The following is a 26,256-nucleotide window of genomic DNA, read 5'->3' on the forward strand; positions in this document are numbered from 1 at the left end:
TGATGTATTTTTTGTACTGTATGCAATACAGAGGCAATCAGAAAATATATATATAACCATGCAATATACAATTTTAAACAATGCCACCCAATGGGTGGTGAGTGCCACTACATGTCTTTAAACATCAGTTAGAGATATATAATGGGAGACACTCTAAAGATGCAGTATACACCTCATCTCTTGTGGAAGGTTCTGAACTAATGTTAAATCAGCCTTATATAACAGAGCACAGTGTTGCATAGTAGACAACCCCTAATTTGTTACATTGTACATGTGACTACATTTTGATGCAACTTTGATACAGGAACAACTGTAACGGTCCACCATCCACTTTACTTATGGCCACTTAGATGGGCTGATAATAGGGTAAGGAGTTTTTAGAATTTTTCACTCCTAATTATTGTCCCATCTAAGTAGGCTTGTTTTAACTGACAAAATGCTCATTGATTGGGTGAAATGATTTTTAAGTCAGTTTACAATCATAATTTTGGCTGCACACCATCTCATCATGCATAAACTGGCAATGTGCTGCCAAGATAATGATGTCATTAAGAGCTCGTGCAGACCACCGTATTATCGGTCCAAGTGCGATCCAACATAACATAGGGTCGCACCTGGACCAATGTTAGACTATGGGGCCGTACACATGTCCGATTTTTTAGTCTCCCAAGGAGAAAAATTGCTGCATTTCCAAATTTGACCCGATATTTGAAATACACGCACCATGCAAGTTAATGAGTGCGTGGAATTCATCGGACTGCACTCGAATAAGGCTACTTTCACACTAGTGTCGTGCACTGCACGTCGCTATGCGTCGTTTTGTAGAAAAAACGCATCCTGCAAAAGTGCTTGCAGGATACGTTTTTTCTCCATAGGTTGCGTCGGACCATCATCACCAAAAACATTGCATGTAACATTTTTTGGTGCGTCGTGTCTGCCATTTCCGACCGCGCATGCGCGGCCGGAACTCCACCCCCGCCTCCCCGGAGCTCACAATGGGGCAGCGGATGCGTTGAAAAACAGCATCCGCTGCCCCCGTTGTGCGGCGCTTTCACTGCTTGCGTCGGTACGTCGCAATGACGCAATTCGTCATGCGTCGTACGATGCTAGTGTGAAAGTAGCCTAACATCCGAATGCAGTCCAATTTCCACTGACTGACACAGTGGAGAAGATGGAGAAATTGTATCCTCCATCTTATTCCCATCCAAGATAATCAGATCACAATATGCTCACACCCTGATCAGAGCTTGATCAGAGTATCATATCAGAATATAATTTGCAGAATCTCATTTGTATAATTGATCCAATTTTCTCGGATGACAAAAAATATGCTTGTCTGCACCTGCCCTTACCCAGAATGATTATATTAGTGATCGTTCTGTTTCCATAGAATTGTGGATGGCCGGTCTAAAGGTCTAAACAGGCCAGCTAACGACCACCAATCACTTGCATGTAGCCGAGAGTCTCATACTTGAAAGAGATGCTAATGAGGAATTTAGATTTTGAACCTTTTGGGGACATTGAGTGATGACAATGAAAATGTTGCAAAATATGAGACACATAATAGTATTTCAGCGCAATATAGGTCAATTTGTCTCCTGTTTATGTACTGTATGTGCAAACCACTGAGATATTGCAATAAGGTTATCTGCTGTTTTTAGGCGATTTACGTAGATCCCTTTTTGCTTTGTTCTATGCAGCAGAGCATCACAGAAACCCACATGATTGTGACATGTATACTGAGAAGTCCTGTCCGTGAGCCCCTGCTTGTCAGATCATAATATAAAGTACATAATGTAATAAACATTTTGAACTGTCCATTTCCTTGTTGTCTGTAATGTTCACAATATGGGTGCGGGTGGCGCATTCTGCAGCATGATTGACAGCTGCATTGTCCTCTGCTGAACACAATGCTATTAGAACTTTAAAGCTAATCTATCATCAGGTTTTTGACATCTAATCTTGAAGACAGAATAATGCAGGGGCAGAGACCCTGATTCTAGCGAGGTGTCCCTAACTGGGCGTCTTGTTGTAGTTTTGATAAAATCACTCTTTTATCAGCAGGAGATTATCATTAGTAAGCCTGCTGCCATGTAGTCTTCCATATGCCATATTCATGAGCTTTGTATGAGCGCTCCTCACACCACTGCCTATGCATAGTGTACACAGAAAGCTTTCAGTCAGTGTTGTGGGCTCAGCATTCAGAGAACTGGTAGGTCTGCAGCAGATAAAACAGTAAAAAGCTATAGCAAGCAGCCCAGTGAGTGACATATCACTGGAATCAGGATCTCTGACCATACATCATGCTTCTCTCAGATGGGCTAGGAAAAAATTGGTGACAGATTCCCCTTAAAACATATTTTTGTATGGATACACAATACATCATCCATTTTACAGTAATACAGATAAGGATGATTTGAGGATAATCTGTGCTGCTGGTATCCCATATAATAAATCCAAATCCAGACCGAAAGTACATGCTTTTTTTCATTATTTAGTCAACGTGTTTCAAAGTACTACAGACTTCTTCATCAAGACAAGAAAAGCCTATTGCGCTATCTTTTCCCCCCTAGTTTTTTATTTTACAGTAATACATGGAGGGTGATTTTTTATCTTCATAGCCATCATGTCAGGGTCGGCGTCAGCACCTGGCGAACCCTGGCAAGTGCCGGGGCCCTGAGCAGGCAGGGGGCCCACTCGCCATCACGGAGACTGGCATGCTATGAGGGCTCAGTGCCTGTGCCAGTGCCCGTGAATGGGCCCCCCCGCTTTCTTAGGGCCCCCCCGAGACTTGCAGTACTTACCTCTCCCTGTTCCACCGCTGCGGCATCTTACGCATCCTCTGACTCTGACGTTTCAGGTCAGAGGGCGCAATGAAGTCACGTCTGTGCGCTTTCTGCCTGAACAGTCACAACGCAGAGCCAGAATATGCCGACACTGAGGAGTTCAGAGCAGAGCAGCATTAAATGGGGTTCATTATACTGCATGGAGCAATATATGGGGCTCATCATTCTGTATGGACTAATACATGGGGCTCATTATTCTGTGTGGAGCATTATATGGGGTCCATTATCCATTATTCTGTATGGAGCAATACATGTGGCTTATTATTCTGTATGGAGCAATATATGGGGTTCATTATTCTGTATGTAGCATTATATGGGGCACATTATTCTGTATGGAGCATTATATGGCGTTCATTATTCTGTATGGAGCATTATATGGGGCACATTATTCTGTATGAAGCATTATGTGGTGCCCATAATACTGTATGGAGCAATATATTGGGCTCATTATTCTGTATGGAGCAATACATGGGGCTCATTATTCTGTATGGAGCAATATATGGGGCTTATTATTCTGTATGGAGCAATATATGGGGTTCATTATTCTGTTTGCAGGATTATATGGGGCACATTATTCTGTATGAAGCACTATGTGGGGCCCATAATATTGTATGGAGGACTATACTGTCTGGTTTCTGAGGTATTGATATCACTCATGTAATGTAAGAAGTGAAATCTTTGGCATCGTACTATACCCATATGTATCTGTGCATCATGAATTGTGGTATGTGTTAAAGGGACCCACTGAGACTCTTTCGCCTGGGGTCCACGGAAACTAAAGGCCCCGTCACACACAGCGACGCTGCAGCGATACAGACAATGATGCCGATCGCTGCAGCGTCGCTGTTTAGTCGCTGTGTGGTCGCTGGGGAGCTGTCACACAGACCGCTCTCCAGCGACCAACAATGCCGAGGTCCCCGGGTAACCAGGGTAAACATCAGGTTGCTAAGCGCAGGGCTGCGCTTAGTAACCTGATGTTTACCCTGGTTACCAGTGTAAAATGTAAAGTAACAAACAGTACATACTCACCTTCGCGTCCCCCGGCGTCCGCTTCCTGCACTGACTGAGCGCCGGCCCTAACAGCAGAGCGGTGACGTCACCGCTGTGCTGTACTTTCACTTTCCGGCCGGCAGTCAGTCAGTGCGGGAAGCGGACGGCAAGGGACCTGACGGACACCGGAATGTGAGTATGTACTGTTTGGGTTTTTTTACATTTACGATGGTAACCAGGGTAAACATCGGGTTACTAAGCGCGGCCCTGCGCTTAGTAACCTGATGTTTACCCTGGTTACCAGTGAAGACATCGCTGAATCCGTGTCACACACACCGATTCAGCGATGTCAGCGGGACCTCAACGACCAAAAAAAGGTCCAGGCCATTCCGACACGACCAGCGATCGATCTCACAGCAGGGGCCGGGTCGCTGGTACGTGTCAAACATAGCGAGATCGCTACTGAGGTCGCTGTTGCGTCACAAAACTTGTGACTCAGCAGCGATCTCGCTAGCGATCTCGCTATGTGAGACGGGGCCTTTAGAGCCGGCCCTGGGTTATGCCTCCTTTCACTGAAGATAAGCCCTGATGGCAAATTCTCAGAGAGATCACAGTCCGAACTCATTTACATACTAAGAAAATTTCTGTGGAATAAGACATTGGTTTGCAGATATCAAGGTATTCAGCTTTCTATAACCTGCTCCCCCATATAGACGACGTAGGAGGGTTATTGCTACTGACAGATTCCCTTAAGACCCATCTGTAATATACATCATTACTGTACCTGTCTTCTGTGCCACAGCTTAGGACAACAAGCCATTAAATTGATTGCACAACTGCAAATAAATTTACTGGATTCCAGAATTAATTATTAACAGCTCCTGATCAGCTCATGGGCTTACACATGAGTAATCTTTGTCATTCACTTTTCTATAGCACATACTGTATTCAAAAGCAATTTTATGCCAAATTGTATGAAATGCGTTCAGTATGTGGAGGAACATTATAGGAAATATCTGGATTGATTCGCCCCTGAGTTTTATTCAAGCAATCAAGAAATACATACACTATAGACATACTGTAATACATCCAATTTACACCATAATTAGCAAATAGATGTATAACGAAAACACAATGACCAGACCCTGTATACTTACCTCAGGCATCTCAGAAAGAGAAAGTTGCACTGTCATCCAGAGATTTGCCCTGGAGCTTCTAAGCCACTGTGGCATCTGTAGTTTGTCTCTCCAAGACTTTTATCCTCTAGTAATTATGTCCTGTACAAAGAAATCTTTTCTGTCCATTGTCGTTGTGCTTTGACCATCCTCTCCATCGCCATTGTATAACTTACTGTCCCTCCTCCACAGTCTCCATCTTTTTACATAACAATGGCACAATACTCTTCTCTCTGAGCCTCCAATCACCATCCTGTTCTTTTCTCCAATGCTGAATAAAGCAGGACAATATACTTTATTTATAGGACATTATTCTTTTTCTATGTCTCTATTACTGCAATTTATATGGTTCATTACAAATTGACCTTTAGGAAGGAAATCCATGTTTCAGTCTCTTCAAAGTCAAGTACTGTATTTTCCGGCGTATAAGACGACTTTTTAACCCCTCAAAATCTTCTTAAAAGTCGGGTGTCGTCTTATACGCCGGGTACAGATAAAATGTGCATATGGTGGGTGGGGGGGAGTGGTCCCGATGACTAAGACAGGGGGCGTCTCACAGTAAAGTGTGAGTGGAGTATATACCCCTATTACCTCATTGCGGCAGCGTGGGGGTCTCTGTGCTGGGAGCGGCAGCTCCTCTTCGTGCCGTGGGTGCTCTGTGCTGTGGGGCGGCGGCGCATCTTCGTGCCGTGGGTGCTGGGGGGCAGCGGCGGCGACGCATCTTCTTGCAGCGTCGGGGCTTCTCCGGCATCTCCTCCAGGCCCGGAGGCACCGCCAGCCCCATTGCTTTGATGCGGTGGCCTCCGGGAAAATGGCCGCTGCTCAGACTCAGATCTCGTCTCCCGAGGTCTCGGGAGACGAGATCTGAATCTGAGCATGCGCCGCCCCCAGCAGCCATTTTCCCGGAGGCCACCGCATCGCAGCCTCCGGGAAAATGGCCGCTGCTCAGATTCAGATCTCGTCTCCCGAGATCTCGGGAGACGAGATCTGAATCTGAGCAGCGGCCATTTTCCCGGAGGCCACTGCATCACAGCAATGGGGCTGCCGGACTGCCTCCGGGCCTGGAGGAGATGCCGGAGAAGCCCCGACGCTGCAAGAAGATGCACCGCCACCCCACAGCACCCACGGCACAGAGCACCCACGGCACAGAGCACCCACGGCACAGAGCACCCACGGCACGAAGAGTAGCTGCCGCTCCCAGCACAGAGACCCCCACGCTGCCGCATTGAGGTAATAGGGGGATATACTCCACTCACACTTTACTGTGATACGCCCCCTGTCTTAGTCATCGGGACCACTCCCCACGCCAAAAGGCACATATTCACCGGACCTATAAGATGACATATGGCGTATAAGAAGACCCCCGACTTTTAAGAAGATTTTATATTTTAACTGGAAAAGTTGGGGGGTCGTCTTATACGCCCAGTCGTCTTATACGCCGGAAAATACGGTAATCACCAATATATAGAAGCCTCTCCGTTGTCTCTCACTTTTTCAAATGTTATCACATTTGGGTATTTTTTTGGGGGGGGAAATAAGTAAAAACCAGCAGTATGGAATATTGACACTATTATTTTTCTAGCCTGAATGGCAAGTCTGATCGATTGTATAGCAACATAGTAAAGTAGGATGTATCACTACACAGTTAAAGGGGTTAAAATGTATTTATTCCAAAGCATTGGGGATTAATTTATGATCGGTGGTGGTCCGACCCGCTAGCTCCCCACTGATCCCAAAGCCTTCTGTAAATAGGGTGTTAGGACAATGCTAAGAATATTAATGGACTTCACATGAATAATAATTAAAAAAAATCAGAATCTGTTGTGTTTTTTTTTTTTTATTTAGTTGTATTCCCATTCAAAAAGGATTTTTCAACAATTTTTTTTGTTGGTTTGGACACAGGATCTAATAGTGGCTGCAGAGTGGAATAAAATATTTTTTTTTATACGGGGAGAAGAAGTACAAGCCTCCAGTAATATTGATTGCTAATATTTCTGCAATGGAGAAGTGCAATAAAAAAAATGAAATTTGAAAAAATAGGTGAAAGGTACATTTTAAACACTACAGTTTCAGTGATGTTTAGCAGAAAATATAACTATTTTTGTCAAATTCAAGGGCATAGCCCTACACGGTGCAGTGGAGCAGTTGCGTTCAGGTTCTGATACCCCACAGGATTCAAAAGCTTCTCTGTCAAATAAGAAAACACCAGCATTATAAGTGGCACATGGAAAGTGGGGGACTCTGCTCCAGATATTTCATGGGGCTCATGAGCTTCAAGTGACTTTTTTTTGCATTGTAGGAATTGTTATACATAGGGTTGAGCGAAACAGATCCGACAAATTCATAAATCGCCGACTTTCGGCAAAGTCGGGTTTCATGAAACCCGACCCGATCCTAGTGTGGGATCGGCCATGCGGTCGGCGATCTTAGCGCCAAAGTCGCATTTCGTACGACGCGTTCAGCGCCATTTCTCAGTCAATGAAGAAGGACGCAGAGTGTGGGCAGCGTGATGACATACAGTAGGTCTCGGTCCCCACCATCTTAGAGAAGGCCATGACAGTGATTGGCTTGCTTTCTGCGGCGTCACAGGGGGTATAAAGGGGCGTGCACGCCGACCGCCATCTTACTTCTGCCGATCTTAGCATAGGGAGAGGTTGCTGCAGCTTCATCAGAAGAAGGGATATAGTTAGGGAGGGAAGATTAACCCCCAAACCGCTTGAGCTGTAGCGATTTCCACTGTCCAACACCACCTTTGTTTTGCAGGGACAGTGGAGGCTATATCTTTGTGCATCAGCTCTGTAGCTTATTAGGCTGCCTTATAAGACTCCCTGATAGCTGCTTTGCTGTTTGCACGCTGCAAAAATCCTGTTGCTCCTTTCTGCATTTATCTTGTTTATTTGTCCACACTTTTGTGTGCAGCAGTCCTTTTTGTTGCTGCCATACTTGTCCTGAGATCATTGTAGGGAGATTGAAATTGTACTACAGTCCTTGGATTTTTTCAGATATCTTCCAGCCACTTTCTGCCACTTACATTGTGTTATGTTACACACTGGGCCTGAGTTGTGGTGCAGTCTCCCCCCCAAAAAAGGGAGATTTAAATTGCCACTAAGTGGATCTACGTCAGTTCTGTTAGTTTGTCGTATATCTACCAGCCACGTTCTGCCACTTACATTGTGTAGTTTAATACACTGGGCCTGAGTTTTGGTGCAGTCTCCCTCCCAAAAAAAGGGAGATTTAAATTCTCAACAAGTTTATATACACCTTCTACCTTGTTTTACAGTACCATATAACGGTTGTTATTTTGGTTACATTTTCCCAAAAATAAGGAAGTCTGGTGGAAGAGGCCGTGGGCGGTCATTGCCAGCTGGTAATGATGGTGGTGGTGGTGGAGCATCTGGTGGTAGTGGGAAAAGCAAAATGGCACCTAAGTCTCGAGGTGTTGAGCCAGCGTCATCGTCTGGCTACACAAGGCCTCGAAGGCTCCCTTATCTGGGAGTAGGAAAACCGCTTTTAAAGCCAGAGCAGCAGGAAAAATTTTTGGCTTTCCTTGCTGACTCAGCCTCTAGCTCTTTCAACTCCTCTTCTGAAAGTTCGAAATATAAAAGCAGCGAGTCGTCAGTGGATGCTCCCGGTCAGGAACAAGTCGCTTCCTTGTGTCCTTCACCCAAACCAAATGTCAAGGATGCGGCAGGCGACACTACAGTTTACTCCATGGAGCTCTTTACACATAACATGCCTGGGTTAGAAAGGGAAATTGTTAACAGCTCATTACAAGATGAATCGGACATGGAGTGCACAGATGCACAGCCACAGCTAGATTATTATGCTGTTCCATTGACTCAGATCACTACATTGCCCTCGCAATGTACTCAGCCAGAATCTGACCCTGATGAGACTATGGTGCCCCATCCCGAACGCTATAGTACCTTACACGGTGACACAGAGGAAGGTGCACATGACATTGAAGAGGAGGTGATAGATGACCCAGTTGTTGACCCAGATTGGCAGCCATTGGGGGAAGAGGGTGCCGCTGCCAGTAGCTCAGAAGCGGAGGAAGATGATCTGCAGCAGCCATCTACATCGCAACAGCTGTCATTTGGCAGGCCCATATCAGGCCAAACACGTTTGTCAAAAACAAAAACAGTTTTAGGACAGCGTGGCCATCCGGTGAAAGTAGCACAGCGTGCAATGCCTGAAAATGTTATACATAGTAGGAAGAGTGCAGTGTGGCAATTTTTTAACCAAGATCCGAATGATCAGTCAAAAGTTATCTGTAAGAAATGCTCAAAGACCTTTAGCAGAGGGAAGAATCTCCAAAATTTAAATACGACGTGCATGCGTAGACATTTAACCAGCATGAACTTGCAAGCCTGGACTAACTACCAACCGTCCCGTACCGTTGGTGCACCCGCTCAGAATGAAGGTAGTCAGCAACGCTACATTGCTTCCCTCACTGTAAGCCCACCGGTTAGGACACCACCAGCAGCAAATGTGGAGGTATCGTCGCAAGGCCAAAGCAGTCAGGGAATCACAAGGTTCTTGGTAGGAAACACTGTATGTAGGCCAACATCAAGTATACCATCACCAACCCTCTCTCAATCTGCCATGTCCACCACCACCCCTGCTAGTTCCACCATATGCAGCTCTCCAGTCCAGCTCACCCTACAAGAGACTCTCGTTAGGAAAAGGAAGTACTCATCCTCTCATCCGCGTACACAGAATTTGAACGCCCACATTGCTAGACTAATCTCATTAGAGATGATGCCCTACCGGTTGGTTGAAAGCAAAGCTTTCAAAGCCCTGATGGCCTATGCAGTACTACGCTATGACCTACCCAGTCGACACTTCTTTGCGAGAAAAGCCATCCCAGCCCTCCACCAGCATGTCAAATACCGCATTGTCCATGCACTGAGGCAATCAGTCAGTAGAAAGGTGCACCTCACAACAGATGCATGGACCAGTAGGCATGGCCAGGGACGTTACGTGTCCATCACGGCGCACTGGGTTAATGTGGTGGATGCAGGGTCCATAGGGGACAGCCATAGTGGGACAGTTCTGCCTAGCCCACGGTCTAGGAAACAGTTGGCTGTAGGCGTTCGCCGCCCCTCCTCCTCCAGAAGCGACGTGTCCCATTATGGAACAGCTAGTGGTAAGCGTTAGCAGGCTGTGTTGGAAATGAAGTGTTTGGGCGACAACAGACAGACCGCAGAAGTACTGGCCGAGTACTTGCAGCAAGAAACTCAGTCTTGGCTGGGCAGTGTACATCTTGAGGCAGGCAAGGTAGTCAGTGATAACGGAAGGAATTTTATGGCTGCCATAGCCCTTTCAGAACTGAAACACATACCTTGCCTGGCTCACACCTTGAACCTGGTGGTGCAGTGCTTCCTGAAAAATTATCCGGGGTTACCAGCCCTGCTCCTGAAGGTGTGAAGACTTTGCTTGCACATCCGCTGATGGCCCGTACACTCCAGCCGTATGCTGAACCATCAGTGATCGCTGAATCTTCCCCAGCACCGCCTAATAATCTACGTTGCAACAAGGTGGAACTCCACACTGCACATGCTTCAGAGGCTGTGCGAACAGAGGTGTGCTGTAATTTACTTGTGGGAGGATACACATACACGGGCAGGCAGTTGGATGGCAGACATGGAGTTGTCTGGTGTGCAGTGATTGAAGCTACAAGACCTCTGTCAAGTACTTCAGTGTTTTGAGAAATGGCTGGTAAGCACATGGCTGGTAAGTGCAGACGACATCATCATAAGCATGAGCATCCCACTAATGCGTCTGCTGATGCAAAGTTTGACGCACATTAAGGAGCAGGCGTCTGCAGCCGAGGAGGAGGGAAGCCTTGATGACAGTCAGCCATTGTCTGCTCAGGGAACTCTCCTGGACGAGGTGGCGGACGAAGAGGAGGAGGAGGAGGATGATGGGGATGAATATTTATGGGAGGAGGATGCTTCTCAGGGGGCAAAAGAAACTGGTGGCGTTGCAAGGTCAGGTACAGGGTTTTTGCTGGACACAAGTGATGTTGATTTGCAAGAAAGTGCTCCTAAACCCAGCACAAGCAGTGAATTGACACCTGCAACATTGGCCCACATGGCTGAGTATGCCTTGCGTATCCTAAAAAGGGACCCCCGCATTATCAAAATGATGACCGATGACGATTACTGGTTGGCCTACCTCCTGGATCCACGATATAAAGGAAAATTACGAAATATCATGCCACATGAGAACCTTGAGCATATATTGGCTACCAAACAAGCAACTCTTGTAGACCGTTTGGTTCAGGCATTCCCAGTACACAGCGGCGGTGATGGTTCTCACACGAGCTGTAGGGGGCAACATGGCAGAGGTGTTAGAGGTGCACAAATACGAAGTGGCGTTGGACAGAGGGGTTTTATGACCAGGTTGTGGAGTGATTTCGCAATGACCGCAGACACGACAGGTACTGCTGCATCGATTCAAAGTGACAGGAGACAGCATTTGTCCAGTATGGTTGCAAACTATTTTTCCTCCCTTATCGATGTTCACCCTCACAGGTCATTCTCCTTTGATTATTGGGCATCTAAAATAGACACCTGGCCTGAATTGGCAGAATATGCATTACAGGAGCTTGCTTGCCCAGCTGCTAGTGTGCTATCAGAAAGAGTCTTCAATACTGCTGGTTTAATACTGACCGAAAAAAGGACACGTCTGGCTACCCGAAATGTTGATGATCTAACCTTCATTAAAATGAACCAATCATGGATTTCAAATTATTTTGCCCCACCTTCCCCTGCTGACACATAGCTTGCCTGAAAAATGTCTTGCTTTTGGCCTCCTCTTACTGACTGCTCCAATTCCTCCATTTGCAGCTGCTGAATGTCCACCATAGGCCATTTTTATACCTCCCTAAATGGGCTGACTCCCCCCACAGGGTCGTGGTCTCCACTTGGCGCAAGCACCCGTGCGAGTGCCGTTTGCCTGGACAGGTGGGTGTGCCCACTCTTGGGCGATGGCACTGGCACAGGGTCCCTCATAGTACAATGAAGTGTCTCTGACGATGGTGGTGCACAACCAACGTCAGAAACACCGTCGTAATATGAGGGGCCCTGTCCCAGTACCACCGCCCACGAGAGAGTGTTCCCCCCCAGCTCGAACAATGCTCTACCACTTGCAAAACTTACCTCTCCCTGCTCCACCACTGTGTAGTCTGTGTAGTTAAATCCTTCAATGGCACTGCCAATACAAATTTGTTGAAATGATAGATGACAGTAAAAATATACAGGGGCCCTGGCCTCCATTTAGACCAGATAATACTTTGCGCCAACTACCACTGTCTGCTACTCAGCAGAGGAGCCCACCCCTGTACCCAGCTATGCCACCTGTTTATTTATGAACATTTTTTTGGCAGACATTTAGCCTACTTACTTATTTGGGCCTAGTAACTCTGTCAGCCAGTCCTTACAGTTGTCCTCCACTGAATAAAGCTATGCCGCCTGTGTACTTCTGTTACCAATTTTGAACTGCATTTAGCCTACTTAGGCTACTTTCACACTAGCGTCGTGCACTACACGTCGCTATGCGTCGTTTTGCAGAAAAATCGCATCCTGCAAAAGTGCTTGCAGGATGCGTTTTTTCTCCATAGACTTTTATTAGGGACGCAGTGCAACACATTGCCACATGTCGCAACCGTCTTGCGACAGTTGCGTCGGACCGTCGCCACCAAAAAACGTTGCTTGTAACGTTTTTTGGTGCGTCATCTGCAGCATTTACGACCGCGCATGCGCGGCCGGAACTCCGCCCCCGCCTCCGCGCACCTCACAATGGGGCAGCGGATGTGTTGGAAAACTGCATCCGCTGCCCCCGTTGTGCGGCGCATTCACAGCTAGCGTCAGTGCACCGCAACGTCGCATAGCGACGTGCAGTGCACGACGCTAGTGTGAAAGTAGCCTTAGTTATTTGGGCCTAGTAACTGTGTCAGCCAGTCCTTACAGTTGTCCTCCACTGAACAAAGCTATGCCGCCTGTGTACTCATATTACCAATTTTGAACTGCATTTAGCCTACTTACTTATTTGGGCCTAGTAACTGTGTCAGCCAGTCCTTACAGTTGTCCTCCACTGAACAAAGCTATCCCGCCTGTGTACTCCTGTTACCAATTTTGAACTGCATTTAGCCTACTTACTTATTTGGGCCTAGTAACTGTGTCAGCCAGTCCTTACAGTTGTCCTCCACTGAACAAAGGTATGCCGCCTGTGTACTCCTGTTACAAATTTTGAACTGCATTTAGCCTACTTTTTTATTTTAGGCCTACTACCTGTGTCTGTCTGCGCCACTCCTTACAGTTGTCCTCCACTGAACAAAGCTATGCCGCCTGTGTACTCCTGTTACCAATTTTGAACTGCATTTAGCCTACTTACTTATTTGGGCCTAGTAACTGTGTCAGCCAGTCCTTACAGTTGTCCTCCACTGAACAAAGCTATGCCGCCTGTGTACTCCTGTTACCAATTTTGAACTGCATTTAGCCTACTTTTTTATTTTAGGCCTACTACCTGTGTCTGTCTGTGCCACTCCTTACAGTTGTCCTCTACTGAACAAAGCAATGCCGCCTGTGTACTCCTGTTACCAATTTTGAACTGCATTTAGCCTACTTACTTATTTGGGCATAGTAACTGTGTCAGCCAGTCCTTACAGTTGTCCTCCACTGAACAAAGCTATGCCGCCTGTGTACTCCTGTTACCAATTTTGAACTGCATTTAGCCTACTTTTTTATTTTAGGCCTACTACATGTGTCTGTCTGCGTCACTCCTTACAAAGCAATGCTGCCTGTGTACTCCTGTTACAAATTTTGAACTGCATTTAGCCTACTTACTTATTTGGGCCTAGTAACTGTGTCAGCCAGTCCTTACAGTTGTCCTCCACTGAACAAAGCTATGCTGCTTTTAGCCTACTTTTTTATTTTGGGCCTATATCTGTGTTTCCTCCTCATCCTGCCCATTGCCCAGCCACTGCTGGATGAGTCTGCTGGTACATTGACCCAGACCGCTACATTCCCCTTGCACTCTACACAGCCAGAATCTGACCCTGCTGAAAGACAGGTTCCCCTTTCCGCATACTATACCACCTTACACGGGGACAAAGAGGAAGGTGCAGATGAAAGTGCAGGTTCCTTCATCAGGTGGGGGGGGCATACTCGGTGGCACTGGCACAGGGCCCCTCATAGTACGCAAAAGTGTCTCTGGCAGTGGGAGGCGCCGCCCGCCATCAAAGACACCGCCGTACTATGAGGGGCCCTGTGCCAATGCCAACTAGTGGCCCCCCCCTGCTTGCTCAAGATCACAGCACTTGCAAAGTTGAAATACTTACCTCTCCCTGCTCCACCGCCGTGACGTATTCCGCGTTTCCTGGGCCCAAGAAAATCTTGAGCCAGCCCTACCCCCCCCCCACAACTTTAGCCAAATGACCCCCTGTTTTCAATGCGTAACTATTATTATAAAGTAAACTAAGATTGACAAGCTTAAGTAATAAGAATTGATGTTTTTGGCATTAAAATGGGCACTGTAGGTGTTTTTCTGTCCTCCACTCACTGCCGACTTTGATTCCCCATTGACTTGCATTGGGTTTCGTGTTTCAGTCGGTCCCCAACTTTTCGCAATAATCGGCCGATTTCACCCGACCCGACTTTTGAGAAAGTCGGGTTTCGCGAAACCCGACTCGATTCTAAAAAAGTAAAAGTCGCTCAACTCTAGTTATACATTTATCCAAATTTGCCATTGTAATATAAATGTGATCTGACATCCAGTCTTGTAAACATGAAGTGGATAACAGAAATTGGGTCATGTTGTGTGTAAGGAACAAGACATTCAAGAATCCTGCACAGTTAAAACACAGTTTTACAATTATTATATAATAATGTTGATCATTACAGATTAGGATTACAGTAAAATAATCTGTTTAGCTGTGATTTTTTTCATACTTCTACAAAATATGTGACCATTCTAAAGACCTGTTTGCACTAGGTGATTTTGCTATATTAAACGGCCAATGATAGTTTAATAGTCTGTGCAGACAGTGCTTCATACGAGCGCTGAAGGATCTGTAAGGCTATGCGCACACAGTGCATTTTTTATGCGGTTTCGCAATGTTTTTTCCACGCGGAAATGGGCCAAAAACGCAAGCTACTTTAATGACAATCCTGAAGTGTTGTCCACATGGTCAGTAAATTTCCTTAAGTATTCGCAGTGCATTTTTTTCTACAGCATATCAATTCTTTGTGCGTTTCTGCAGCGTTTTTCACCCATTGACTTCAATTGAGTCAGTCAAATCTGCAGCAAAAACGCAGGTATAAAAATGCTTGCAGATTTGCTGAGTTTTTGTTATGCTTTGTACTGGCTTTCTATGGTGTTTCCCATGCTGTGATCTGTGTGATAGAGTGGGAAACATCGGTGCGGTGGTTCTTATCAGCGGTAGGGCAACCTCCGGTATGACTGTTGGTCAGAGAGCTGCTGGGTAATGCTACCACCAGTACTGTTTATCAGAGCGCTGCGGGATCATGCTGTCAGATGTCAGCGTGATCCCGCAGCTGTGACTGTCACCCGCGGTAACATTACCACTGGTACTGTTGGTCAGAGTGCTGCGGGGTAACGCTATCAGATGTCAGCGTGACCCGCAGCTGTGATTGTGATGAGCAGTGGTGATCTGCAGTAAAAAGCTTACCGCAGGTCAGCAGGTGTGGGCTGATGAGACTACTGCTCCCATCGGGCTACGTCTGCTCACAGTTCAAAAAAATCTAGTAAAATAATTACATACATGTTAAAATAAAAAATAAAAAAATATACTCACCTAACATCAAATCCCCGATGCCCTCGTCTCCTAGAAATAATGTAAAATAATAAACCACCATATACTCACCTGTCCACAGTAGTCCACGTAATCCAGAGTATCCCACTGCGATCTCACGTGTAGAACAGTCACATTGGGAGCTGTGACCGCTGTACGCAGCTGCCGGAGATACACTAACAGAGGGTAATCGCTCCTGCAGTGTATCACTCAGCTGCCGTGAGACCTCGCCGGAGTTCATCAGCTCCAGTGCTATCTCCCTTATGGCACCGATGCATGAGAACTTTTACATCAGTGACTGCTCTCAAAGTGATCAGGATCGTTGTGGTACATTATGGATTACTTTCTCTGTGGACAGGTGAGAAATATTGTGGTTTATTATTTTATTTTTGTTGCAGGAGACGATGGCTTTGGTGGATTAGGCATTCGGTGAGTATGGTTTAATTAAGATTCATTAAAGGAGTGTGTGTCATTATTTCAAATAAAGGACTTTATTCTGTGTGTCTGTGTTTTTAGACAATATCGCTATGGGGTTACTGGGTTACTAATGAATCGGTATCTTATAGACGCCTCTCCATTACTAACCTGTGGTCTTGATGTCACCTGGCAATACAAAGGTGACATCAACCGCTACAGAGCAAGAGGGAAGAGTGAGGCTAAGCACCAGATTTGGCGCATGTTATAGGTGCACCTTTTATGAGGCGGCTGGGCGCTGATGTTTTTAGTCTGGTAGGGACCAATATCCATGGCCCCTTCCTAGGCTATTTATATCAGCCCACAGCTGTCTGCCTAGCCTTTGCTGGATAGATTTTATAGGGGAACCCTATGTCAATTTTTTCCTGGGGTCCCTCTGTAAACTAGCCAGTAAAGGCTGAGCAAACAGCAAACAGCTGTCAGCTGATATTAATAATCTGGTAACCTTTATGGCTAGTGGCTCCTTCCCAGAATATTAAAATCAACCATCAGCTGTCGGCTTTCCCTCTGCTGGTTATTAAAATTATGCGGGAGCCCACACAGTTTTTTTTTTTTTTCATTTTTGTTTCTTTAAAATTGAGGCTATGTGCACACGTTCAGGTTTTTTCGTGTTTTTTTCACGTTTTCTCGCTATAAAAACGCTATAAAAACTCATTAAAAATGCATACATTATGCATCCTATCATTTAGAATGCATTCTGCATGTTTTGTGCACATGGCGCGTTTTTTTCCGTGAAAAAAAAAACGCATCACGGTAAAAAAAGCATCATGTTCATTAATTTTGCGGATTTTCTGCGTTTTTTCTGCAATTCTATGCATTTGGAAAAAAACGCACAAAAAAAGCATCAAAAATGCGTCAAAAACCGCAAGAAAAACGCATGCGGATTTCTGGCAGAAATGTCCAGTATTTGTCAGGAAAATTTCTGCTAGAAATCCTGACGTGTGCACATACCCTTACAGTTGCTGTCTGGTTACAGCCTATGTACGTTTGTTCTGTTAACGTTCCTACATAGGCTGGTGACAATATGTGTGTGCAGAAAAAAAAAGGGGGAGAAGCCAGCACTGCTTATGGTCAGAACGTAACAATTAAAGTGCACATGCACAAACTAAATTCTAACTGTATTTCGAATATGAGACATTTAGCAAACAATTGATCAATTCTTTGAGCTACCCCGCCACTTCACGGCATTCTCATAATGGGGCAGTCCTGCTCTACGTATTTTATTTGCGTTGTGCCATTACGGCCTCCTAAATGAATTAAGAGTATAAAAAGAAAGACCACATTACATGCAAACTGTACCTGGAGCATTTCAGAATCACTCCCTTGGTGCCAGGAAAGGCAAGCGCGGGTAAAGGCCGATCAGGTCCTGTGCGGACATCTCAGATCTGGCTTCCACACTGCTAAACCAGCACCAAAGTTAAAGGGTGAGACAGGCTGAGACACAGGTGCACAATTAACTAAAGCCTGAGGCAGGGCAGGGCTACTGTGTGTGTGCACAGCAGCCTATCAATCACAGTGAACACAGAAAGAATAGTGTACGTGACCCAGTGCAGCGCCCCAGAGTCCTGGTCCTTGCAGTACTGATGCTCCGCCGCTAAGGGGGGCTATGGTACGTCTGATGGCACTGAAGGAGTTCACCTGACCATGTATCACAGACACCAATACACTTCACAGTCTGGCCTCCAGGGGGAGCTAAGGGCGCTATGTATTAGGCCACTCCTCACAGTCTGGTAAAACTGGGGGTTGGATAGGAAGTTAGTCAGAAGCTGACTGGGTTGGAACCAGGCAACATCCTGTGGCAGAGGGTGTTGCAGGGAAAGATTCAGGGGGGTCCCTGTCAGGGGTGGAATCCTGACAGAGGCCTAGCGAACAGAGAGAACGTTACCGGACCGTGCCTGCACCTGATCGCGGCGGTACCCTAAGAAAGGACAAGAAGCGAGGTTTATTGTGCTGAGTGAGAAACGAGATCAACGCAACAAGGAGAAACACCAGTAGGAGTTGTGCTGTAAGACGAGGCAACATCCTACTGAGGCGCGCAGCCGGTGGCCGGAACGCCGAGGAAGTATAGAGCTCCAGGCCTAACTTCAAACCTACGGCAGGACAGTCAGTTATAGGCGGGCTGTCTCGCCCAAATCACCTAAGAAGACATAGGGGGCAACAACAGGAGAGGGGCGACACTAGGGTCCAGGAAGAGCTCCGAGCCTACCCGTCATACGGGTGCGTCCTAGCCATATCATCTGGGGGACGAAGAAGAACATCATAATCGAGTTGTGAGGGAACTTCAGAAACAGACACAACAGTTGTGGGGACTATCCCGTAAGCACAGCAGGGGAGGACCACAACACACAAGCGCTAGAAGGTAGGCACAGATTTCCACCTGCAAAGGGAACTCTGGAGGTGCCATCGGACCGACTGGACTTGCGCAGCCCGGTTAACCGTATTCTGGACTGAGGATCCTGAAGTCTTCAGTAAAGAGGTAAAGAGACTGCAACCTGGTGTCCTCGTTATTTACTGCGACCTGCACCGCACCATAACATCATCACCACCCACACCTTTCATTGGGCGCCCCTCAGCAGGGTCACGGACCGGGTCTAGCCACCGTGACAACCCCAGGACAGAGACTCAGAGGCCTGGTACCGGGTACCCCTCGGCCCTGCGGCAGTGGGGGCGCTACAACAGCGTGCGCGGCAACAGTGGTGGTCAGCCACTTACCAATGCAACAGCAGAAAAAAAAGGGGGAGAAGCCAGCACTGCTTATGGTCAGAATGCAACAATTAAAGTGCACATGCACAAACTAAATTCTAACTGTATTTCAAATATGAGACATTTAGCAAACAATTGATCAATTCTTTGAGCTACCCCGCCACTTCACGGCATTCTCATAATGGGGCAGTCCTTGGTCTTTCTTTTTATACTCTTAATTCATTTAGGAGGCCGTAATGGCACAACGCAAATAAAATACGTAGAGTAGGACTGCCCCATTATGAGAATGCCGTGAAGTGCAATTTGTGCATGTGCACTTTAATTGTTGCGTTCTAACCATAAGCAGTGCTGGCTTCTCCCCCTTTTTTTTCTACAATGTGTGTGTGTTTGTTTGTGTGTGCTTGGGTGTTTGTGTTTACTTATCGGTTTAGTGATGAGTGTGTGGGGCTAGCACCTTTTCATTACTAAAGGTACCGTCACATTAAGCGACGCTGCAGCGATATAGACAACGAGCCGATCGCTGCAGCGTCGCTGTTTTGGTCGCTAGGAGACGTCAGACACCGGCAACAGCAGAACGATGCAGGAGCGATCCAGTGACGTACATATCGTTCTCGCTGGTTGTTCGCTCCAGTTCGCTCCATGAAGAAACATTGCAGGCATCGTTGCTTTTGCTGTCAAACACGACGATACACGCCGATCTGACGACCAAATAAAGTTCTGGACTTCTAGCTCCGACCAGCGATATCACAGCAGGATCCAGATCGCTGCTGCGTGTCAAACACAACGAGATCGCTATCCAGGACGCTGCAACGTCACGGATCATTGTCGTTCTCGTTGGAAAGTTGTTTAGTGTGAAGGTACCTTAAGCCTAGAGCCAGGTGTAAATGACTGATAACAAGCCCTAATCCCATTTCCCTGATGCCACTGCATCAGCATGAAAAAGTTGGTGCTGAACCAAGAAATTACATCACAAAACTTTTTTTTTAATATATTTAGCTAAAATAGCCTTCATTGCTGTACAAAAACGCATATAAAAACACACCAAAAACGTGGTGAAAACGCGCTTTTTTTTCTGCAGCGTTTTTCCTGCCAAGAGATGCAGAAATTTCTGCAAGCAAATACTCAACGTGCGTACATAGCCTTAGGGTATGTGCACACTTCAGGATTTCTTGCAGAAATTTTCCTGACAAAAACCTGACATTTCTGCCAGAAAACCGCATGCGTTTTTATTGTGTTTTTTCATGCGTTTTTGACGCGTTTGTTGTGCGTTTTTTTTCCAAATGCATAGAATTGCAGGAAAAACGCGGAAAATCTGCAAAATTAATGAACATGCTGCTTTTTTTACCGCGATGCATTTTTTTTCGCGGAAAAAAACGCACCATATGCACAAAACATGCAGCATCAGCAATCTCAAGGCTACAAGTCCATCTCCAAAGACCTGAATGTTCCTTTGTCTACCATGCGCAGTGTCATCAAGAAGTTTAAAGCCTATGGCATTGTGGCAAACCTCCTTAGGGTACCGTCACACTAAGCGACGCTGCAGCGATAGCGACAGCGATGTCGATCGCTGCAGCGTCGCTGTTTGGTCGCTGGAGAGCTGTCATACAGACTGCTCTCCAGCGACCAGCGATGCCGAGGTCCCCGGGTAACCAGGGTAAACATCGGGTTGCTAAGCGCAGGGCCGCGCTTAGTAACCCGATGTTTACCCTGGTTACCAGAGTAAAAGTAAAAAAAACAAACAGTACATGCTCACCTGCGTCCCCCGGCGTCTGCTTCCTGACACTGACTGAGCTCCGGCCCTAACAGCACAGCGGTGACGTCACCGCTGTTGCTTTCACTTTCACTTTAGGGCCGGAGCTCAGTCAGTATCAGGAAGCAGACGCTGGGGGACGCATGTAAGTATGTGCTGTTTGTTTTTTTTACTTTTACGCTGGTAACCAGGGTAAACATCGGGTTACTAAGCGCGGCCCTGCGCTTAGTAACCCGATGTTTACCCTGGTTACCAGTGTAAAATATCGCTGGTATCGTCGCTTTTGCTGTCAAACACGGCGATACACGGCGACCTAGCGACCAAATAATGTGCAGACCTTCTAGCAGCGACCAGCAATTTCACAGCGGGATCCAGATCGCTGCTGCGTGTCAAATACAGCGATATCGCTACCTAGGACGCTGCAACGTCACAGATCGCTGGCGATATCGCCTAGTGTGACGGTACCTATAGATGTGGACGGAAAATAAAAATTGACAAGAGATTTCAATGCAAGATTGTGCGGATGTTGGATAAAGAATCTCGACTAACATCCAAACAAGTTCAAGCTGCCCTGCAGTCCGAGGGTACAACAGTGTCAACCTGTACTATCCGTTCGCGTCTGAATGAAAAGGGACTGTATGGTAGGAGACCCAGGAAGACCCCACTTCTTACCCCGAGACATAAAAAAGCCAGGCTGGAGTTTGCCAAAACTTACCTGAAAAAGCCTAAAACGTTTTGGAAGAATGTTCTCTGGTCAGATGAGACAAAAGTAGAGCTTTTTGGGCAAAGGCATCAACATAGAGTTTACAGGAGAAATAGAGGCATTAATAGAAAAGAACACGGTCCCTACAGTCAAACATGGCGGAGGTTCCCTAATGTTTTTGGGTTGCTTTGCTGCCTTTGGCACTGGACTGCTTGACCGTGTGCATGGCGTTATGAAGTCTGAAGACTACCAACAAATTTTGCAGCATAATGTAGGGCCCAGTGTGAGAAAGCTGGGTCTCCCTCAGAGGTCATGGGTCTTCCAGCAGGACAATGACCCAAAACACACTTCAAAAAGCACTAGAAAATGGTTTGAGAGAAAGCACTGGAGACTTCTAAGGTGGCCAGCAATGAGTCCAGACCTGAATCCCATAGAACACCTGTGGAGAGATCTAAAAATGGCATGTTGGAGAAGGCACCCTTCAAATATCAGGGACCTGGAGCAGTTTGACAAAGAAGAATGGTCTAAAATTCCAGCAGAGCATTGTAAGAAACTCATTGATGGTTACCAGAAGCGGTTGGTCACAGTTATTTTGGCTAAAGGTTGTGCAACCAAGTATTAGGCTGAGGGTGCCAATACTTTTGTCTGGCCCATTTTTGGAGTTTTGTGTGAAATGATCAATGTTTTGCTTTTTGCTTCATTCTCTTTTGTGTTTTTTTCATTTAAGACAAATTAAATGAAGATAATAATAATAATAAAGAATTTGTGTTTGCAATAATTTTCAGGAAGAAACTGAGTATTATCTGACAGAATTGCAGGGGTGTCAATACTTTTGGCCACAACTGTAGTGAACTTTACCATATCTCATTAGTGTCTTAAGAGAACAGCTTGGAAATGTACAATATTTGGGCAGCATGTTATAGACTAGGGGAGACTGAGCAGATTGATATTTAGTTTTCTAGGAAGAGATTCAGTATAACTTGTATTTTAGTCATTGAAGTCTCTCCTCATTCAAGGTAGTCAATGAGGCAAATTTAGGCCAGGTTCAGACCACGTTTATGCCCCTGTTCCTGAGTTTGTTGGGGGTTTTCAACTGATGCCCCCAAAAATTCTATTCAGACACACATCTGACTCGGACTCTAGTATTCGTTTTTGTACCAAAACAGTCTGTGAGGTCTGGTAAAAGATCAGTAGAGCTGTGCGGTCTGTGTGGAAGGCAGCACTAAAGGCTCCCATACACATTAAACTAATATCAGCTAAACCCGCTAATATCAATGGGTTCATTTGACGGTCTAATGTGCATGGGGGCGCCAGGCGACTGATGGCCGGGGAGATGTCGATCGCGCATGTCCGACTTAAAACTGCCAATCACATTGTTCTTCTTGAGATAAGTCACTGTCCAAAGCATATGTCGGTGGCTTTTTCATAGAGACCACGGCAGCGCTCAACCGAGCAAGCGCTCCTATGTATGGGGGAGACAACTGAGATGGTTATCAGGTGAACGATTGGCCCAAACATCATTCTGCCGACAGCCATCTAATGTGTATGGCCAGCTGAACAAGTGCAGGAAGAGAACCTGTAATACTTATCGTATATATTAATAAGTGCCACAAAATGATATCCCAAAGATATTTATTAAAATAAAGTGGCCATCCCCTTTAATTTTTTATGTAGTGGGATATCATTGTGTGCATTATCCAGGCATAACTTTAACTAAATGGTTGCAGGTCCTCCAGGAAAATGGTTTCAGAGGTGGCCCAAGATTTACATTGTAACATATAGCTTGTCTGTTTTGTCTGTTTGTAGAATGTTCATGTTTTCTTACATTTATTCTGTATTTATTGCATACGGAATTTGGACATTGTATATTTTACCCCATAAAATGCTCCTGAGATGTAGATTGCACTTAAAGTGACAAATAATGAATCAAGCCCCAGGAACGATATACAGTAGGTGGCCATACACAATAGTCTAAAATTAGTGAATGTGGATGACTTTCATCAAAACAATTGTCATCATGTAGTGAGAAGTTTGTCATGTTTACATTTTTTTAGAAAGTTTTTTCCACTAAAAATTGGCCCTGAATGTCCTCATAATGCTCCCAGAATATTCACAGATACATTGTCCTTTGCACAATGTCATTACCCAATTCAAGACCATGCCATTGACCACGCACATTTTAGTTGTTTTTTTTTCATACATGCAGTTTAGAGAGCTGTTAAATTTTTTCTTGTGCGAATATTCAAATAATTTTTGTATTTTTTTTTTACATTGGTGCTAATTTTATTTTATTACACTTTTTTTATTGGTGGGATAATAAATGTGTCTGCTTTTCACATTTATATGTTTAATTTATTTTTTTATGACCGCAACGTACCACTAAAATATGTTTAAAACTTTGTTCCCGATTCTGTAATTTTTTTTTGTATATCTGACATGTTTTTCTTTTTTGATGAGGGCAGGACTATTGACAATGATTTGGACTAGCAGCAGTGGCTACTTTTTATATATTTTTTTCCCTTTTTTTATTTATTTATTTTCTCGCATTATGTCCACCTACCCACATAAGATCATTAAGGACCATTAGGTGTATTTTCAATATTTGTTGTTTATCTGATTTTCCCTGTAACTTGTTATGGTATATTATCCCCAGCTATAATGCAAATTCAGGTTCCTGCGTGCATTACAGAGTTGATTTTGTCTCCTAATACCCAGCAGCTCCTGTTCCCTCCCTACAGTGAGTGATCATATGATTGCTGAGTACGAGGGATACAGTGATCGAAAAGGCATAAATGGTAATAAACTGTTTCTGCCTTCCTATGGGGAGTCTGGCTGTGTCTGCACAATGTCATGCAGCAGCTATACTACGCAGTGACGTTTTAGTCTATGGCTGTTTCAGAATTAGTTACACATGATTGGCTAGTCTAAACAACTGTAACATACAATATGGACTAGAATATGAACATTAGTATACTAATCATTCATCATACATGTGATCATTCAATGGTTGTTTAACCATCATCATCCTACCTATCAAATGGATATGGCCTCTTCAAATTCTACCTCTGATTATGCTCATGCCATCCCTTTTTCAGACTTTGTAAATATTGCCAATTTTGTCAAATATGGCGCAAAGCTTAATTTGATTGATTCATATTTTGTATACCATATGTATTATTAAAAGCAAATGAGAATATCTACAACTATTGCTTGACATGAAATAAAAGCAAAGTATTTGAATGACATTATCTGATGGACTTTTGAAGGACTCAGAAAATGACCACAGGGTTAGTGCATTGAATCATCAGCGGACCCCACAAGCACTCTTTGAGTCGGATTGTTGCCAGGTCTATAATTATCTTCAAATAACAAGTATTGCACAGCTGGACTCACACACACGCACACATTACATGCATTGCTTAGGACGCACGCCATGCAGGGTATTTGACCTCACACCCACCATGGATAATATGCAATTATTTGCACCCTGTGTATTACTGAGCTTTACTAACAAATCCAGCAAACACATATAGATCACTGTTTATAATTTCAGGCAGGGAGGTTTTTCACAGCCTGTATGTGTTTCTGTCAAAGATATAAATAAATCTTGTTGCTTAAATGAGCTGTACTTATGATACTTTGCAGCAGTAAAACAAATGTGTTCTCTTGGTCAGCTCTCTTGGCATTTTAGTACTTTATATTTGCATTTTAAAGGGATTGTCAATTTGTCAATGCTTGGGACAAAAGTCTGTAGTAATTGAAATTGCATATACAGTTCTGGCAAAAATTAGGAGACCACTGCACAGTTTTATAAAAATCAGCCTGCATGTCTGACAGCCATTCCATTCCAGTGTCAGTTGAATTCCAACCAGAGGACACCTCATTTTACTTAATGCGCTTCTGATCATGTGATCACCTGAACCAAATCTTATTTAACGAGGGAAAGTATAAAAAACCCTGCTGTGGTGTTCACAATAATCTTGTAATAGGACAAGCTGGATGGCAAAACAAGCGCTAGTAATATCCCAAAAGTAATAGGAATGAAAAATTAACCTTTAACCATGCCAAAGGAGTTGAAAAGAAAAGTCTTGAGTGAAGAAAAGAAGGGCTCAATTTTGGCTTTACTAGCAGAGTGACACAGTGAGCGTTATGTTGCCTCCATCCTTAAAATTTCTAAGACTGCAGTCCATTACAACAAGGTCAAGCAGCAGGAAGCTGGGGTGTTATGATCCGGTGACTTTGGAGCCGCATGAACTTTCTCTGGAGTAGGTGGAAACTGTACTGACCGCAAAACCTGAACTAACACCGCAACTAGAAGTAGCCATGGGGTGTGCCTAACAAACCCTAGACACCTCGACACAGCCGGAGGACTAAATACCCCTATAGATGGAAATAGGAATACTACCTTGCTTCAGAGCAGAACCCCAAAGGATAGGCAGCCCCCCACGAATATTGACTGTGAGTAGGAGAGGAAAGACACACGCAGGCAGAAAACAGGATTCAGCAAAAGAGGCCACTCTAGCTAAATAGGGAAAGATAGGACAGAATACTAAGCGGTCAGTATTAAAACCCTTCCAAAAATATCCACAGCAGAAAATACAAAAAGTTCCACAATCTAACTAAAGACATGGAATGTATATCTGCCACTCCAGAGAATCCAACAAGACTGAGAAAATACTGACACAATCTAAGCTGGACAAAAAACACTGAATAGCACAGAATTATTAAGCACACAGCATGTGTGCCACAGAAACAAAACCAGACACTTATCTTTGCTGATTTGGCAGAAGGCAGAT

General features: G+C 45.1%; 1 protein-coding gene across 6 annotated transcripts in view; it reads right to left on the reverse strand.

Moving 5' to 3' along the window:
- Positions 1-26,256, reverse strand: part of PLEKHA6 (pleckstrin homology domain containing A6) — a 255,653-nt gene that overhangs the window by 161,341 nt on the left and 68,056 nt on the right. The gene's annotated exons all lie outside the window — the stretch shown is intronic.

Source organism: Ranitomeya variabilis, chromosome 3, assembly GCF_051348905.1.
Source record: "Ranitomeya variabilis isolate aRanVar5 chromosome 3, aRanVar5.hap1, whole genome shotgun sequence".
Classification (NCBI taxonomy): Eukaryota; Metazoa; Chordata; class Amphibia; order Anura; family Dendrobatidae; genus Ranitomeya; species Ranitomeya variabilis.